The sequence below is a fragment of the Haliotis rubra genome, unplaced genomic scaffold, assembly GCF_003918875.1.
Source record: "Haliotis rubra isolate DU_JTF1 unplaced genomic scaffold, ASM391887v1 Scf725, whole genome shotgun sequence".
NCBI classification, from domain to species: domain Eukaryota; kingdom Metazoa; phylum Mollusca; class Gastropoda; order Lepetellida; family Haliotidae; genus Haliotis; species Haliotis rubra.
Genome location: NW_025767441.1, coordinates 467,759 through 473,762, shown reverse-complemented (window position 1 = coordinate 473,762; position 6,004 = coordinate 467,759).

The following is a 6,004-nucleotide window of genomic DNA, read 5'->3' as shown; positions in this document are numbered from 1 at the left end:
TTTTGCATTACGTACATGGCAACACTTCGCTTCAATGTCTGTGGTTGAAGATAGAATAGACAAATTACACAATGGCCTCAGAGAATTGATGCATATATAACCACATTGCTTGAGAAATTAATGAATATTTCCCAAGAGGCGGTGGTGTAGCGTGGTGGTTAAAGCGTTCGCTCGCCTCTCTGAAGACCCGGGTTCGATTCCCCACATTGATACAATGAGTGAAGATCTTTTCCGGTTTCCCACGCCGTGATATTGCTGTAATATGGGCTAAAGGCGGCGTTTAACCACACCCAATCACGATTACTTTATTCCAAATTTCAAAATGCCCATTGGCATTAATATCGTGAACTGACCATAAGCAGCATATTATGCTTAATCAAAATTCATTACCTGTTTCAAAGATGCGTCTTTGACCATAATGAATGTCACAGGCGTCTCCATAACATTGGATGAAACTATTACTGATGCACTAAACAGGATTTCGTTATCAAAACGAGTTTGGATCGCAAAACGTGTGTACCCGGGCTTTGTTGACCAAGATGCCCGTTCTATTTTCAAACAAACAAATTTTGTGCGATTGGTACGCTTAATGTCCTCTTTCAAGGAACCTTAAACTTGATTACATTTCAGTCATCCAGGTTATAGATTCATGTGTGTTCTATAATCTCAAGTATACTGTATATATTGAAAACACAAATACAATACAAATTGAGCTGGTAACATAATTACCATGAACACTTTCAAATTGAAACTTCATTCAGTATCGAAACTCTTTCGTCATGCTCAACCCCATCTCAATAAATCCATCAATATATATAGTTCAGTGTACAAACACAGTGATAAGAAGCCAAAGTTTTAGTCCATGTTTATCTTTACAAAGCACATTGCAATTAAACCTAAACGTGCGATTACATTACAATCACTAATGGTGGGAAAGCTTACTAATAATAGCGAGGAGGATGTTAAAATCTCCACACAAAAATAACGACAATATAATACCTTTTTTATTTTGTTATATTTTCTGTAATCAAAACAAAGCTTGTAAGGATTTTTGTTTCTAGTTTGGATATCATTGAATTGTGGACTGCTAGTCACTTTAAAGTAAGTTAAGTGATTCGTTACACTGAAATAGTGGAGTGAAGAAAATGAAACGAATTCGCAACTCTAATGCTTAATCCCAAAAGTCTTTGCACCTACACGTTTTTCTGAAAGCCTTCTAAAGACTGTCCATGTAAGGTCTGATAATTGGATGCGTTGATCGGAATTGATTCTGCAATCAGATGCCTCACAATTCTAAAACGGGAAATGAACGGCACTATATTGCTACCTGGGAGGCAGAAAGATGTTTTGCGATGTCAATGAAAATATAAAAATTCGCCCCGTAGCACGTTACGATGTAGGGACGGTTGTGGTGTCTAGTCATTGATACACATGTCGTTGACAGACCCTTTCATGACACTCATATGACAGACGCAAAAGAAACTGCAGGGAGAGCTATTATCAAGTTATTAGCATTTGTTTTTTAGAGATCTTATGGACATTGTTTTGTACACATCCAGTTCATTCATTCATTCATTCATTCATTCATTCATTCATTCATTCATTCATTCGTTCATTCGTTCGTTCGTTCGTTCGTTCGTTCGTTCGTTCATTCAGACTCTTCCTTCCTTCATCTTGGTGGATGTATTTTATAATAATATCTGGTTGCAATTTCCCAATTAAATGGGTCTTATAATCCGACATTGCGATTTTGCATCCTTCCGCCCAACTGTGCTTTCATTGAAGAAACATCCATCCATCCATCCATCCATCGATCCATCCATCCATCCATCCATCCATCCATCCATCCATCCACACACACACCACACACACACACACACACACACACACACACACACACACACACACACACACACACACACACACACACACACACACACACACACACACACACACATACATACATACATACATACATACATACATACATTTGTATAGCGCCGATATTTTCACTAGATCACTAGATTTTCCAGTATTGGTTATATCACACGGCAATACTTCTGCCATGCGACGGTGGCTTGTAAACAATCGAATCTGCACTAGACCTTCCAGAGATCAATATCAAGAACAACAACACGCGGGTGGGAAATTATCGATCAGGCAGATCCCGAAATATACAAAATAATGCCTTTGAATAAGGACGAGTGAAAACGTTCTTTAAAGTGTGGTTTCTGTTAACAATTAACGTATCATATTTAACAAATTACTCCTGCAAAATACTGCTTTCATGACTTTGATTTGATAATCCTAGGCCAGTATATTATCTTACTGCTTAAAACAAATGAGAAATTCATATATAAATCTGTGTTAAAGCAACCTGTTTGAATCGTGTTTTAAAGTTATGAAGATAATTATCAGTTCGTTTATTGTTTAAGAATCGCTAAACGTGGTATAATTAGGAGATAAACGTACTGTGTTGGGAAATTAGATGAATGTTAGACCGAATTGATAGTCTCTAAATTTCATTTGAAGCCGAACCATAACCGATTTAAAAGCGAACTTCCTCGTCCTGCAGAAGACACTGCAAGTAGTAGATATAATGATAGTCCTGGACCAAGTCCAACAAAAGCCTCTGCAAAGCTTTATTTCACAAATAAAGCTTTTATCAGACCCTTAGATCCCGCCCCAGTATATCTACTACTTTTTGAGTCCCTCAGTTAATCTCCCGGCACACGTATCGCTCATGACCGTGAACTAGCATGTGACACTATGTTGGCTGCTGGCCCTCGATGAACAACAGCTTTAATAATGTGAATCTCTTTCATAATATGGCAGGGCGATATCTTTTTGGTGTTCATAATGAAGGCAATAGTTGCGTCGGGCTTTTTTTTCACTCCCTTTGTTCTATGCACTTTTTCTTCTCGTCTTCACCGGATAACAGTACTTTTCTTTACGAGACTGACCGAATCTCTTGTTTCATTTTGTTATATTTTTAGAGAGTTCAGAGAGGATTAAACGAAACCTCCTCTGAGATCTTGTTGTCAGTGAGTGTGGTGGAAATATGATCGTCTCATGGTGTTCAGCTTTGCTTCCAGCTAGAACCCTGATCTCATCGCGGCTTCAACGCCACCATGGCGTCTCGCGACACAAACTTTTACCCACCAACCCCTGCCAACCCTGCCACCCCAGCTGCCATTTCGATGCCCAGCACTGCAGCTACTTATGGTGGTCAACAAACCCCACAACCTACTCGCTCCTAACCCCATGCTGGTTGCCATAAGGGCAGTATCAGTCCGTGTCCGAATATTGAAAGCCCTATAGTACTTCTTGTACACGCTGCCCGCCTATCAGCGGGTCTTGTTCTAGTTGGTGGTTTATGTCGCGATAACCGCCTTCAAGCGGAACCTCGCCTCACAGTTTCCCAGTGTCTTCTGCTTACCTCTTACGACTGGCATGGCCCCATTCTGTGTGCCTATATATATTATGAGATACCTTTCTAATTGTGTGCTATTTAATTCTTTTGCATAGTGTATCGCAAGCTTTGTAAGGCCTGTGGAAAACGGTTATGTAAATATGTGAGAGGCTAATAACCGCCCTGTTTCCACACCTACCCCACTTCATTGCCTAAGATGTTTACAGAACCCGCAGCAAAGTCAGCCGTATGATCGATACGGCAACGTTGGTTATTGTATATGGGTCCCCCAACCTATTCGCGAACCCTCTAAAAGGGTACCATAACCCCAGCAGTATCTAAGTAGCCCGAAAGATAGGCTTCTATGGCGAGTGTGGAGCCTGGTTTCGCCATTCATCAAACCCCATTGGAAACCGGTATCGCCAAAGTTCAAACAAACCAGCCCCACTTTACCATGTTACCCGTAAGGTTACCCGGCATTAGCTCTAAACCCATATTATTCGTCGAAGAATGCCAATGAAAGCAAGATACCGCTGATCCTAATTTCGGAGATAAACCTATCTTTGCTTTTATTCGAGATATAAGGTGCGGCGAGGGTCAGTGTTTGATCAACCATCTATGTTTTCTTTTATAGTCTGATAGGGACAATCTGACCATACACGCGGCCTTTCAAGTGTAGGACGTACAAGGTGCCGTCCTTACCAGGCTGATCGAATCCCTCTATACCTCCTAGACCCCCGAGTGTGGGTTTGGGTAGATAATCGACCATTGCCACCCGCCTTTACACGTTGTCTTTGAAGTGTAGGACGTATGAGCCACCTTCCACACCAGGCTGATCGAACCCCTTCGTGTCCCCTAGGTCGTTAAGCATGGCGTTCGGCCGATGCTGATTGGTCATTGCTATAATACTATTACGATATAGTTTCCAACTGTTTTTCTGATAATAGTTCCGGGGCGCACTTCAACCCCATGAAGTGTATGTTGTCGGGTAGGAAGATCTTGGCTAGTGATATCGTGTCTTCCATGGCCACTGATGACCCCTTCTTGCAGACTGGTGTGTGGAATCGACACCCACCCGCATCGCAAACAGTGCAAACCTGATACTGGTGCCGCTAGCCCAATCCGAAGCTTGACGCCTTCAACGATTTCGACTTCATCCTGCGAGCGGTTCCCCTAGGTAGACTTTGATGATCAGAGATGCTGCCCGGTATGCTCGCTAGGACGCTGGACCACTTCAGCAATTCAGACACCAACCGGGTAAATGTCACGCCTTGCACTCCCCGGTTACCGGGATAGCATGTGGCTGCCATACTGGCGATTCGGCTGATGACTACGCTATTACGTCTTGAGCCTGAGCGTACGCCATGAGCAGGGTTCCGTTGGTTCACTTCGCACTTTGTTTAGGTAGTTGTCTCTTGTTATCCGTGAACACGTAGGGGGAGCCGAGCCTAATATTGAGAAACCAGTCGCCTTTTATCGCGCAACAACATCCCACTTGGCATCGCCGTGAAGACCTGCGTATATGGCTTGTTTTGGGCGACGGTAGTGCTCTCAACATCTTCTAAGTCGGAACAACAGTCCGCCCCGAACGATGGGTATATTATCCATTTATCAACGGTATTGATTAGGGCGACTTAGGGCGTTGATGACCCGCTTTTGAGGTATCTACCATATCACCCAGGGCTCCACACCGAGGGGACTCTCCAACACGCTTTGTAAATGTTGTTTTCAGCTGCAAGGCGACAATTTACCATCTATTCCGGTCGTCGAAACGCTGCGGTGTCCCTCGAGGTCGGAGGATCTCCGCATTTGATGGCATTTTTCAACCTCATCCCAGGGCCTTTGTGCGCTGGCCATTTTATGTGCTGCTATGCGTTGAGGTGGTATCCCATATTCACCGGTTATGATTTATATCTAAACACCGATATTATCAGCTCCGGATGCTGCCCCGGGTTAACTCTCTTTATACTGCTCGCGTGAAACGACTCGGATCTACCGTCGTTCACCGTTTTCACCGGTAACGCTCTCAGTATCGGGAAGGGTGACCCGCTTTGAATGTTGTCCATTGTGCTCACCTCAATGTAGATGATCGCACAGCTCTCAGCACGGTAATTAGGTCTGGGTAACTTCGTGCCTGTGACGGTAGTCGCTATTTTATCTCGGTCAGGCTTTACATACCTAGTGTCCTCGCCACGGTCGAATCGGTGCCTCAAGGAGTTTCTTCCCGCTGTTGATTAACACCACTGTGCCGCTTGAGTCGCTCATCTTGAGTTCCGCTCCCAGGAGCTTGAAGACCTCGCCGCTAGCTTGTTACACATCATCGCCAGTAGCCGCCAGTTATCTGGCTGCCAGCCCACTGACGCAACAGCTTATTGTTGCTGGTGTTGATGCTAGTCCATCGCTATGGTAGGTGATATCGCAGAGTGCCACTTCGAAAGGACCCGACGGTTATCGCATCACGCGTATCAGCTGAACGGCCTCGGCCGCTTCGTTATTCCTGGAAGTGTTATGCATACGTTAGAGTATATATGGTCATATAATAGTTTTAAAATGTTTTACTCCCCTGGAGTGTTTTACCCTCAAACTGGACAT